We start from the raw sequence: 14,244 nt of genomic DNA, 5'->3' as shown, positions 1-14,244 counted from the left end.
ATACATGATCAGATTGAGCGACCTGTTGGTCGTAAGGCTCAGTTTGATTTGAACGACCAGCCACTGTTGGCCGGATTACGACAGCTTAAGCGCTTAATATCCAGTCCCAAAAAATATGACCAGTTTATATGCGCGTAACAAGTTATTTACTCTCCTATAAGTGCCGATTATCCATTAAATACGGACACCATTTACGAGCAATTCCTTTTTCTTTGTCCGTACTAGATTGTAAACAGACCTCTATAAACCGGACATCGCCACATTACAGATACTTCCTTTGTCTGTCTGGCTTACTCGAGTATTAGTCCAGTCATCCTATGAAATTTTGGGGGGTGGGGCTGGAACAAATTGCAACAGAATTTTTCTCAATGCTGTTTGACCCGTTAGGGTAAGTTAATCAACATACTAAAAGTCCCAAAAAATCCCTTCGGTGGAACATTCCTAAAAACGGCTTTTCATATTATCAAGAATTACACAGGAAGCCCAATAATGGGAAAATATCAATTTCCCAAACAAATATATGTAAACTTGTTTCTTTCTCTAATTTTACATTGTGCTGAGGCACGTATATCAAAATTAAGTATAATCTTGTCAATATTCAAACAAAAAAGATAATAACTGGACAGTTTTTTTCAATATATAAAAATGTAAATACCACAGGAAGCCCACACTTTGTAAATTTATTATTTTGTTATAAAACATAGAAATTTAACAATATATCATTTGAAAAACCCCTATCATTATTAAATCATCTTTGCAAACAGTACTGAATGCATTCACCACCTATAATCCAACTGATGTGACTCTGACAGGTACCGCATGCAGAAGAACAATCCAAGTTATACTTTTTACAAGTACATCAATTATTGTTGCAGTTTGACTTGGGATTGCATCTGATTATCTCAAGAAGTGCGTTGTGAGCTGCTGGACGATCTGTTTTGATAGGAAGCAGTTTGCCATCCACAATCTGCCAACCACAATTGGAAGGTGTTAATGTGTTGTTCATTTTCCATTGTTGGAAGTAGAACACTCTCATGCTTTGGTATGCAGCTGCTCCAGATGTTGGTGATAAGTTTTCTGGCTGAACAAATGAAGATCCAGTAGAAACCTTTTTACAAAAAATTGTATATCGAAGCTCATCAAGCGTTTTATCGTTTATGTTGTTGTACATAGATAAAATCGCTTTTTCTCCAGCAGCAATCAGATCGTTCTTTGTGGTTGCCTGACATCCGAAAACTTTTGCCTGCTGATGGAAACTCTCATCTATTTTAAACTTCTTTAATTCCGTGAAGTCGAGAAGTGGTATCGCACCCAAGTATTACGGGGCCCCAAAGTCAACTTTGTTTTCTTGATGTCCCACATTTTTCTTTTCGTAGATCTTAGTTTTGGCTCTGGCTTGAAAAAATGTCGTGTACGCTTGTACTGTTTACGTGGTACAACAAAAGAATCAGCAAGTCTGTGTCATCACCGACTAGAATAGTTGGAAACAATTGACTCATATCAATGGCAGTGAGCACAATACGAAGATCAGCGTCACCAGGATCATGAACTGTGGTAGTTGCAGCTGATTGAAGTTTTGCGCTTAGCAGGATAAACCGTTGTTTGTTGGAGGCATTTGACAAAAAATGCTCCTTTTTGCCTTTCATCTCTATGTCTGGTTGAAATCTCACTGTCTCCTCATATTGTCCTGCACGTCTCATTTGGGTACATTCCTTTATACTAGGGCCATCTTCATAACCATCGAAAACAGTTATGACATTGCCGGGATACCTAAAACTTATATACTGGATGTATAAGTCACATATTTCATCGTACGTCAGACCACGACGAGGCCATGAAACTCTGTGAAGTAGGGCACCGCCATCCAGCACAAACGCATATTCTTGCTTTGGAAGCTCAGACGCAAAATTATCTTTCACTTCCTCCCAGATAGCGTTGGCTATAGGCAAGTTTGTTTGCCTGTGGTGGCAGGAGAGAAGCATCAAATAGTGCTGGAGGGTAACATTTCAAACTGGAACAGTTCTTTTGGAATGTCATACCTTCCGCGAGTGGAAACGTGAACGAACCTTTGGAACAGGAGCTGGGAATCTATTTGAACAGTCATCCCTTTCACATTGATGGTGGTCTTGGCGGCAAGCGTTACAGCTTGTACTTTCTTTTTGAAATTGTGTTCATGTACAAGCTTACTCTTCATTGAAACAAGTATACTTTCTCCTACTTGTTTGGCTTTATCTGCGTTGATCTTTTCTTTTGCAACTACGCCTGTCGAAATACTTCGTAGTGAAGGATCTGCACAGAACGGGTTTCTTGAGTGAAGATAGGCAACTAATTCCATTGTATCTTTAAAGTCGCGCTGTTGTCTAGCTATTGATGTGTCTATATGCTGCTCACTAGTGTAATAGTCGACTCCTGTTAGACTCTGCATAGCGTTGTTAACTGCTGCACACATAGGCATGGACATCACCCATATCAATCGCTGCACTCCTGTCATTCCACGCCCCCTGGTAAGACCGCCACTTGTTTTTATACTTCTCATAAGTACTTGCTCAATGGTCAGGTCAGTAGACAGTCCCGCCCAATATCTATCCACTTCTGCGCACGACATGTAGACCCTCCTGGAAACTCTTACACACTTCAGGGTTCTTATCTTCAAGGTCAGCCATCATTTGCAATATTGTGTCCCAAGGCAGCAAAATAGGGCAGCATTTCATGAACGGATTGTATGTGAAGGTCCCAATTGCCTTTTGTTTTAGCCTTTTGGAATTTTGTGAGGATATCGATCATATCCATATATTGCATCCATGGCATGGCAGTGTGCTGGCCTTTCATTGAATTTCTAAAGCATCACTTACCTTTTCCGAAGAGAGGTCTGGAAACAAATTCAGGTGTTTGTTTTCAAATTTCTTAAATCCTGGCTTCTCAATAGATGAAAAAAGCACTTATAAGAGATAGATAAGTATAGAAGTGATTCATTACTATCAAAATACTTATTTTTAGGACCCATTTAATTATCTTATAATAAATTTACAAAGTGTGGGCTTCCTGTGGTATTTACATTTTTATATATTGAAAAAAACTGTCCAGTTATTATCTTTTTTGTTTGAATATTGACAAGATTATACTTAATTTTGATATACGTGCCTCAGCACAATGTAAAATTAGAGAAAGAAACAAGTTTACATATATTTGTTTGGGAAATTGATATTTTCCCATTATTGGGCTTCCTGTGTAATTCTTGATAATATGAAAAGCCGTTTTTAGGAATGTTCCACCGAAGGGATTTTTTGGGACTTTTAGTATGTTGATTAACTTACCCTAACGGGTCAAACAGCATTGAGAAAAATTCTGTTGCAATTTGTTCCAACCTAAACCACAGGATGACTGGACTATATGATTAACAAACCTGGACATCGCTGCATTTCAGATACTTTCTTTGTCTCTGTCTGTCACCATACTCGCTTACTGAATTGAATAGACCTCTATAAACCGGAAACCGACCTTTCAACTTAAAAAAAATCTCTGTATTACGGACACTTTATATTTTGTTCTTACTTACTTATCAACTCATAAGCAGATAAAACGGACAACGTATGTTCTTTCTTGCTCAAATACGACACTACGAAAGCCCACGTAACCCCTCTATGACAGATATTCCAAGGTTATAAATAAACAGACCTGTACGGACACCCCCATATTATAACGAACACTCTATATTTATTATTATCATCAATAATTTATTAGCTGACCTCTCATATAGAAAACTCTCAAAAACTAAGGACCCTTCCAAACTATGCCGGATGATTTGAATCCGAATTTTTATTTATTCGGTTCCATTTCGAAAATTCGTTTTCAGTGAAGAATTGTTCCGGATTCGCCCGAACTAGTGTGGACGGTAGGCCTAACCGAATAAATAAAAATTCGGATTCAAATTTATCCGGCATAGTGTGGACGGGGCCTAACATTGGCTCTGTTCGTTCTGTGTCCGTATTAAAAGGAACTGACTAGGGTTTACTCATGTGAAAATTATAATGAATTCATTTCAATCTTCTTCCGATATATGTCAGCTATTATAACAACTTTTAGCCATTAATTCATCAAAAACAAGTTTTTTGTACAGCCCGGCTCGAGAAAAGAGAACAATTTTGTAAAGAAGGGCTGAAAGGTGGCCAAAAACTTGAATTAATGAGCTGTAAATGAAAAACAAGTGAAGAAAAGACATCAATGATATAACAATGACGCTAAAAAGAGAAGAGTAGACGCATGATGTCTACGATATCCAACCGAGTTTGATAAAACTAGAGTGAGTATTATTGGGATAATTGGATCTGATCCTGCCCATTTATCATGGGAAATAATGAAGCAGCATGGGAGAAACACCACGGAAGCTTCCTTATACAGGAAGGTGTCAAATACTAATGGATTCCTTTGAAAATGTGCGGACAAGAAGCTGAGCTTAGCTTTAATGCTAGGAGGTAATTTATGCCAATTTATAATAAGTTTTTTTTATTTTATTTCTTTTCTTTTTAATTTTTTTTTCCTTTTTTTTTTTTTTTTTTTTTTTTTTTTTTTTTTTTTTTTTTTTTCTAAAGTAAGAAAAAGTAAGAAAAAAGTAAAAAAAAAAAGTATTTGCATTTGATAATAGATTAAGATCATCATAAGAATTATTTTCATTAGTGAATATGAAAGCAAGCTAACCTTAATAAAGAGTCGAAGATATAAATGTCACATAAAATTGCATGTAATAAAGGCACATGACAAACAGTTTGATGGCATGGCCGTTTTTTATATATATTTTTGTCGCTTAATTCTGATTCAGTTTAACTAAGAAACGCAGACTTTGTGGTTCTCAATCAGTGTACAAAATCCCTAAAGAAGCAAGATATAGATAGAATCTTTCAGCTATCCGCACTTGATATATTCTTCATAACTTATTCATAATTTTTCGCTTGGTTTTAGAAGAATTATTAATGGCATCCTCAGCTAGCTAGCTAAAGAAAGGACAAATTTACGAAATTGATTTTGGAACGACATCACCAAAATTAACCGTAAAAGTTTGAACAGAAAACCAAGTTCGTGTTTTTATTTTTAAAATGGTAAAATTTTTGTACTTCTAATTTTTGATTTAAACACGAAATCAATTTATCTAAGTAAGAAATAATTATTTACCTGTTTGACTGGCTGCTAGCTCGAGTTGCCACGCGCTTAGGAGAACTCCTCATGATCGCAGAATGAGCTTAAATAAATCACCTTTGAATATATCGCAACCAGTGCAATTATAAATTCCTTAAAATTGACATTAATATGAATATCGGATAGCATTATTGGGTGAGTTTGGAGGGTTTTGACAAGTAATTGATTTGGAACTGCCTCGTTATGTCAAGTACACTGGTTGGGTGTTAAAACTAACAGCTTTTCAATGGCTTCTCATTCAACCACATACAAATAGAAGCCATTAAAATGCTCATAGCAGATATTGTGGAATGAATGGAACTAGCAGCTTTTGAATGGCTTTCCATACCCAAGAAACCACTAAAAATGTACCAAGTTCAAAAGTAAAGAATATGAATGAATTGATTTTAAAACAAAAGGTGACTTTTTTCAAAAATGTACGAAATGTGTTCAGGGTCTTCAAAGGAATAAACGGCTTACTCGCTCAGTATTTTTTTAACATTACAATTTCAAACAAAGGCCATCTGAAATAATATTCTATTCTATACCGTTTTTTTATTTTTTTTATTTTTTATTTTTTATGTCCTTTAAAGGATTTTAGACCTCCATATGAACGGTAGATAACCCTTTTGTGAAAAAGTAAAAATATTGTGGATATTTTGTAGGAGAAAAACGGAGGATAAACGGCTAACGAATAAAGAAATATAATTAAAGTCAATGTAACGACCAAGTAAAAGCACGCAAAACGAAATTCCAGAACAATTTGAAGACACGAGGTATGCTTTTTTAATGTAATGCCGGTATTCTTGTTGTTCTAACGCCCGTCTTGTTCAAATTCGTTGAGCATATACATTTCTTTATCGAGGTAACTTTATTTAAAATTTTCGTAGCCTTTTCATAAAAAGAACTCGAAATTCTCTTTTGAAATTAATATTTAGTATAAGAGCAAATACAAGAAGTATGTAAGATATTCTATTTAAATATAAACGGCTAGACGGACGGGGTAAAACGAGAAGGTTGAAACTGTTTTTCGCTTTTAAGAGAGCTGTTTTGATTCATTTTCGAATTTAAATAAAACATACACAATAAACAGCTTGAAGTATTAGATAAATACTAGTCTTGAGTCTAGAAAGACGGTTTTTTACCTCGCTCGAATCTTGTTCTGTCAGAGAAACGGTATAATATGGCTAGCGATTTTCAAAATCATAAACTCGCAATTTTTGTACGTACCTTTTGTACGTAGTTTGCGACTCGTGAAAAAATGTATGCGAAAACAATCTTTGCCTTTAAATAAAAAAGATTGCTATTCTCGAACTAATCCTTTCCTTTGTAGATCCGACCTTCGTGTTCTAAAACGACTCAAAATTTCTTTGTTCGATGTTAATCTTACAAAATGCTTGGAATATCGAGGATTTTCGCTTTGAAAGCGAAACCTAAATTAATTTCTTAAGTCATGGATCGATTCGCGCTTTATCGAAATAAAGTAATGGATCCTACCTCATTTTGTAACTGAGACTCGTCAGGGCATCTTTTGATGACAACCACGAGCGTACTTGTGTTTGGAGGGCGTTCACCTCAGCGAATAAGAACTTCAAACTCATCAAGGATAAATTCTCCAGGCTTTATAAAACCTTACCTAATCTTTAAAAAAGGCTTGTTTGCTGTATGTAACGAATATCTTCGAAGCACTTTCACATCTGTCGCCTAAAAACGTAAACTGAAAGAGCTTCCTACCATATCTCAACAGGAATCATGGATTGATTTCTTATTATGACATATATATCCCAAAACCTATAGCAGCTGTTTTGGGGCTTTCAATTTTCTAGCTCTTTTTATACCTGTGGATGGATAGCTACTTACCTGATTGACCCCCGTGGACTATTTGCTATGGCATATGGATCCTTGGTCTACTTATCATCACTTTTGGAGAATTAATTAATTACATTTAGAGAATCGAGATCGTAAGAAATGACTTCCAACTTTGATTAAAAACCAACTTTACATAATTATGAAAGACGCGCGCGCGTGGAAAGGGAACGGCTTCTTAACTTCATTAAACACCGAAGCTATTTGTTTCGAAGGGAAGCTTAAGCCCCGTTTACACTGGCGATTTTTGCTGCGATTTTTATGGCAATTTTCGGAAATATGACTGAATCTTTTGTTTTATCCTTCAAAAGAGACATTCGTCTAGGAAAATCTTGGTATCCTGAAAAAAACTTTATGAGTAAATTCTTTACCATTATTTATTATGGACAAAATCGCAGCAAAAATCGCTAGTGTAAACGGGGCTTTAGCTTGCTTTGCTCGATTTTCCCGTTATCAGTCAAAATCACTACATTTCTTTTTTTCCATGCGTTGTATTTGATTGTAAAAAAGATTGAATTGATGTCCTTACTAGATCTAGATCTTGGTGCATTTGGTGTTGTTATGCAAATGCTCGTCAATTATTTGAATCAAAAGTTGTAGTTTTTTCCTTGGGGTCTTTCTTCCGAAAATATATTACATGTCACTAAATTGATTTTTTCACAGATAAGCAAAAATGAAGTTATATTCGGGTGAAGTAAGTCAATGTTTTCTGTTCAAATCACTATTTTTTCCAATGCTTTCTGATCAAACTTTAATTTAAGGCAGAAATGCAGAGAAAACATGCACGTAGAAGACGTTTTAACTACGAAACTGTGAATTCAATTGTATTTGTAATTTTCTTAAAAGCCATACGATTTTTTTCGTAACCCTATAGTAATAGAAGTTGACATTAATTTCAATAAAATACGAGGGAAAAATAAAATATGACTTGCAGATAAAAACATTTACGCCTGTTCGGCTTTCAAAACAACGAGAGCTGAAGACCAGCTTTAGGTCGCAAACCAAATTCACTGATTAAGTTTTGCTTCTATTTATCGAAATATTTCAGCGATAGATGCCTCTTTTTTTCATTTACATTTTTCAGGATTGTGTTTGATTAAAAAGGGTATAAAATGTCTCGTCGGGCTTGTACATTTAAACTGTGCATTGTGTGGCTTTAGTTTCCTTGTCATTCGCTCGTTGTTCGGATGAAAAAAGACTTTTGTCAAATCAGACACCTATATGTAATTATTTAGGATTAAACAGAGTGTTTTTAGAATTAAAGCGTTCTGTTTTAAGGCTTTTTTACTCTTAAAAGCTTTTCTTTTGTACAAAATCAAAGTCGACGAACACTTTAAGGGCTTCCTGAAATCTTAGAGTCTAAAAGGCGGGGAAAAGATGGCGGGAGTCGGTTTACACTCTTTTTAAACCAATAAAACGTTCCGGGGTTGGATTTCAGGGTGACAGCTGCGTGTACTATATCCTATATGTTTATAAAATGATCCTGATCTGTTCTTAGATGTATATGTTGATCCATTACTCTTTGTGCGATTATTCTGACGCCACCTAGCCCGCGCTGCTTGATTTTGATCTCTCGCGTTGTCAACACCCATTTTTCCATCTAAATTACGCCTCGAGAAAATTCAATTATATCTTATTTATGACCACGTACTACTTCTCCAACCTATTCGTCCATAATGTTGGCAAAAATCCCTCCCTCCCAATCCATGATGCACGTGAAATTTTAAATCTCGAAAAATAAACAAAGTGGATTTAAAAGATTTAATGTTGCTCGAGGGCTTTGTAATTTTCATTACGTGTTTCGATGCTGAAAATATTTATATTTTGTTCAAACGAAGGAAATGTGTGAACACTGATGCATGTTTTGTATTTTCAGGCCGTTTGGGCATTCCTTCATATTCCGGACATTGAATACAAGTACTTTTCAGTGACAATGTAAATGCTTTCGTTCTTGATATTCGCTCTACCAGTTTCAAGCAAGTTTTTACTCATTTTGAAAGCATTATTCGACGGCTTTTTTTATTATTTCGCAATGAATTTTGGAATCAATATCCTACTTCTCTTCTTCAAATTTTTTTTAAAAAACGAGAAACAAAAACTTTTTAATGCAAAAAATAAATAAAGCGAAAGAAAACGAGGCTGCAAAGAAAGCTTAATTTAAAAAGCTCGTTGCTGAAATCTGAGTCTTTTAAAATAGTCTTTAAAATATTCAGTTTATCGAATTGTCTATAATTAAGTTTTAACTACAATAAGATCAAAATGATCTTGATTTTTTCGTCGAATGATTGCATATTCTTGAACCATAAAAATTAGTCGCACATGCGCACACTAACTGTTTCCGTTACACGGTCTTTCTTAAATATAGTCTTATCAAGTAATGTTGGTTTTAATATAGTCGTGCTCAAATACAATAAACTAACGGCATTTTGCTCATCAACCCGTGAAACTTTTTAAAGTACCCTAATCAAAGTAGATGGACAAGTTTGGTTTGAGAGTGAAATTATAACATATGAATCCAATATAAGAGTTAATTTAATCGTGTAACTCCAAAATAAGAATAATTAACAAAGCTGGAAAGAGTATGTTAAAATTCCAGTAAAGCTGTGAAGTTTTCGAGAAAGTAAGTTCGAAAATCGCAAAAGATATGAATTTTCAAAAATTGAAATTTAGCATGAGAACATTTGTTGAAGACAATTCTTGACTCGATTTTTTCTTCGAAAACCATATCTTATTGCGAGTTGTGAACTTAATTCCTTCAAACTTCACAGTTTCACTGATTTAAACATGCTCTTTCCAGCTAGGGTAATTTTGTTTTCTATTTGACTAAAAATACCCTATAAAAGGCCATTACAAAACTCCGACTAAACTCAGTCGACGCGGACAGGATGTTGAGACACACAACTCAGATTTATTGAAATGGCCAATCATTTCATTACCTGACAAAGCTCGATTTCGAGAGAAGGTTAAAAAGATTAAATGATGGATTTTAATTTTCAATAAATGAATTTAATAATTCAGAATTTTGCATCGAAATTCTAGAGATTGTTGCAGGGTTTGATAAAGTTAATGTTTCGTTTGCTCTAGTCTTCGTAGAAGACGCAGAACTTTACACAAATCTTTTGTTTTTTCAACTTTGATTTACGGTCTAGTTTTTATTACTTTGCGATGTCCACTTTCGCTTATAGTTATCGTGTGGTGAATTTGGTATAAGTCTCTTTCCCTTACGAGAGAGAGAAAGAGAGAGAGAGGGAGGGAGGGAGGGAGGGAGAAGGGTAAGGCAAGAAGAAGAAGAAAATAAAAGAATAACTAGAAGAAAGGAGGAAAAAAGCAAGCTAAAGTTTATGGAGAAAGCGGAGAAAGAAGGATTAGGGAAGATGAGGCAAACAAAAGAAAAACCTAAAAGAAAAAAGAAAAGAAAAAAAGCCAACTAAATTATGGGGAAATGGTCGCGATCCAATCTTTTACATACCAAAAATTCGTATGATTAATGGTTCAAAAATTATGAGAAAATTAATGAAGCAGTTATAAAAAAATGACAACATTATATGCTTTACAACCATCTGAGGCGAACCAAAGAATAAGCTAAAAGAAAAAAGAAAAGAAAAAAGCCAACTAAATTAATCCATTCTTTTAAATACCAAAAATTCGTATGATTAATCGTTCAACAATTATGAAAAAATTAATGAAGCAGTTATAAAAAATGACAACATTATGTGCTTTACAATCATTTTCTACGCCTTGTTTTCGCACCTTGAACGTTTGACATCAGCTATTCCACACCATTAGCAAAAGCTATCGAGTAAATAGTCCTCAATTAAACACTCGAACTTCAACACAAATATGTCCATTTATTTGTTCAAGATTTATCCCTTTCTCAATTGCTTTGTACGAATTAAGTTTGTCCATTATTTTTAAATATGCCGTTTTCCATTTAGCAACACTTTGGGACGGATATAACAATGGGCCGAGTGTCTAAGATCATTTGGTTAACAATCCCCTGTTAGGAAAGAGTTAGTAATTAGAATAACAGATGGTTTGTGTCAATAAATCTTACCAGTTCTAAAACTATCGATGTATAAGAGAAATTCGTCGTATTTGATTATAGGATGTCTTCAAAGTGTAATTATATTCGTGGCTTTTACTAATCGCTCAGTGAAAACTCAGTCCAAGCTAGTTCAATCACAACTGCATCAACTGTTTTTCAAGTTCAAACGTTTTTTAAGTAGAACGTGCAAAGAACATTATACACCCGCAAGGCAATTGAGAGAAACCATAAGCGAATATAAAACAATGAAATTTCAAATGAAAGCTTTTTCTTTTACAATAAAATATTATGTATAGAAGAAGTTTGGTATTGTTTTGCTTCGTGCTTTACGACGTCGTCTTTGTTGATGCACCATTGATAAATAGCGTCGTTGTTTTGTCTTCTCTAATTCCTTTTTTATTCAATGAAAAACCGTCCTCATAAACAATCTAAGGTAATTTTTACAAGCCTTATAAAGCATGTTTTGACAAGTTGCTAACAGTCTAAAAGAGTTTAATGAGGAAAGCGTTTTGTCAGCCATCGCTAAATGATGGCCAATTAACAAGCGTGAAACGTTTTACAGTACTGCATTGAACATGATAAAATAACGTCCCAAAACTTTATTTTTTCATAAAAGAAGATCTTTAAAAAAGACCAGCTCTGTGTTTAATTAAAAATCTGATTATGTAATAGATAAGCTACCTTATGCAACGTACGTATCAATGAAAAATTATTTTTAACTTTCAGATTCAACAGACTTTCGCATCGCAACGAAGAAAGATTGAGATAGTTACAAAAACATTACAAGATCCAAAAAGTTATTTTTCTGCTTATAATTTGGATAATTATGAAAGCAAACTGATTCACTTAAGATATTTTATATTTGTAAAAGCATGGCTTATCTCTGCAGAAGTCGGTGAAAGAAGAAGAAGAAGAAAATTGCAGGTAAACACTGAACTATAACTTCGATTCCATTCTTCCAAATACAATCAAAGACATCTTCTTGAAGATACTTTTTTACCGGGTTAATCTTTTCAAATTTCTTAAAAGATTCTTCGGACTTATTTCATGAGTACAAGTATACACATTGTGATCAAAGAAAAAAGAAACATCTGTTATTTTAACTCTCGTGGTGTTCATCGCACTATCTTATCTCCATCACTAAGTTGTCTTTATTCGCAACGTGCATATGTTCGCCTTAACCGCCATTATTGGTTTCTGTTTATGATCTAGACAGCTCTAGGCGCCCAAAGAACTTAACATCTTTTTTACGTACACATTTAGTGAACATTACATTAAGTTAAACATGCATTTGGTAAAAAGCAGTAATATACGAAGCATTTCAAATGAATACCATTGAACAAACAAGCGTTCGCAAAAGTGAATTTCATGATTCTCGTACTGGGAACATTGCAAAATTATTACTGAAACAGCGAATTAAGAGGAAAAATTTTCAATCATGAGCAATGATGGCAAAAAGCGCCAAAACTAGACCTTCGTTTGAGTTTTGATCCCAATTTTCGTTTTAGGTTAACACTCAAAACCTTTTTTAAACAGTTAGAAACTGATGTACTATGATAAAATGCCTGATTGAAGCGGTATTTTCAATTGTACAGAGATGTTTTGTTGCATTTATGTTAGAATGTAGCTTTGTCAGTTTTTTTATTAGAAAATGTATGAGAAATAAGCAAATGAAGGCCTAAACCTCTTTTTCGATTCAAATTTTTGCTTTGGGTTAACACTTTGATTAGACTTTCATCGGTAATCTCTACTTCCAAACAAATTAAACTTTCTGAGTAAAAAGATTTTAGCCTTGTACAACAGCCGTTCTTCAAGACAATATTTTTTGGCGCTCACCGCTTGAATACGAAAAGAATTCTCTCTTAAACCAAAAAAAGCTACAGCTTCTTTCTTTCTCTGTTTATTGTTTAATCTTTAATGATGAAAAGGTAAATTATACACCGTGAAAAGATGAAAAAACTTACTGACGTTTCGGACGCTAGTCCTTCGTCGAAGGACTAGCGTCCGAAACGTCAGTAAGTTTTTTCATCTTTTCACGGTGTATAATTTACCTTTTCATCATTACTGTTTCATTAGAAACACCGACGCAGCTCACACTAGTTTTTAGCTAGTTATATCTGTTTAATCTTTAATTGAATTGTTAAGCCGATTAAATATGCTATTTTTTCACTGAGGTTTTTTCCAACTCCAGATCGCAATACGAAAAAAGTATTCAGCTTGCCCACGATGATTAGTTTGGGAAGGTAGTTTTATCCAATAAAGAATTGCCATTCTCGTTCAAAAAACATCTGTGGCTCTCTAAGTTTCATCAAAAAACAAGCTGTTTCGAATTATCTTTGATAAATGTGTCCTTAAACTAATTAAAACGAGGTCCTTAATTCAACTAACTCACAGTTAATTGGAGCAAAACTTATGTCATAGTGTTATGTTTGTTTTGAAGTCTTGGTCGATGTAAGTGGCAGCCATTACGATTTTGGCGATTATCCTACCAAATAATTTCAATGGGTAGAGCTCAGAGACAGCTGAATTTCTATGGATCTGTAAAAACGAAAGAGCTAAAATACCCCTTTTTACAAACATTCAATCATCTTAATAGCTTATCACTTAATATTTATTAGCTCGGGTCTTAAGTATAGTAAATGAAAAACTAGATTATAGCTTAATCTCTTCGTTTCCGTCCGGAATTTAATTTTTATAGTATGATGCGAATTGCTGGAAAAATATTGAGCCATAGTTTACATTCTTTTGTTATAGTGTGGGCTCTGACTACATATAGAAAAACTAATTTGACAAAATTAGTTTTAAGAAACAATTATAATTAGTTAATATTTCAGCACATTTTCAATCGCTTCTTGAGAGAATTGGACTCAATAGCGCAAGCGCTACCGTGACGTCATAAAAACGAAGACAAAGGCGAAATTCAGACAAACAAACTTACAAGTTTACTTTCAGCAGATAATTTTCACAGCCGATCACAGTTGATCTTAGTTTACATGGGTTATTATTGTAACTTTAAGTAAAAATAATAATAATCGGTTCGCATGATCCTCGTAGCTGTTAAACAGAATGCAATGTTTGTCCGAATCTTTAAGCTATTTTTAGGATCAGTGCGCTGCGCTATTTGAAAAAGGGTTTTGAAAGCGAATATGTAGTTGTGATGGATG

The 14,244-nt window shown here is 34.3% G+C and overlaps 1 pseudogene; it reads right to left on the bottom strand.

The window, feature by feature from the left end:
- Positions 1-859: 859 nt before the first annotated feature.
- On the bottom strand, positions 860-2,942 carry LOC148912838 (uncharacterized; annotated as a pseudogene).
- Between the last annotated feature and the right edge of the window lie 11,302 nt (positions 2,943-14,244).

Source organism: Actinia tenebrosa, unplaced genomic scaffold (genome assembly GCF_029948245.1).
Source record: "Actinia tenebrosa isolate PJP-AT-01 unplaced genomic scaffold, QUT_ActTen_1.0 PGA_scaffold10__47_contigs__length_13832649, whole genome shotgun sequence".
In the NCBI taxonomy this organism is placed as follows: domain Eukaryota; kingdom Metazoa; phylum Cnidaria; class Anthozoa; order Actiniaria; family Actiniidae; genus Actinia; species Actinia tenebrosa.
The sequence above is the reverse complement of the archived record's forward strand: the minus strand, read 5'-3'. Positions and strand labels throughout refer to the sequence as shown.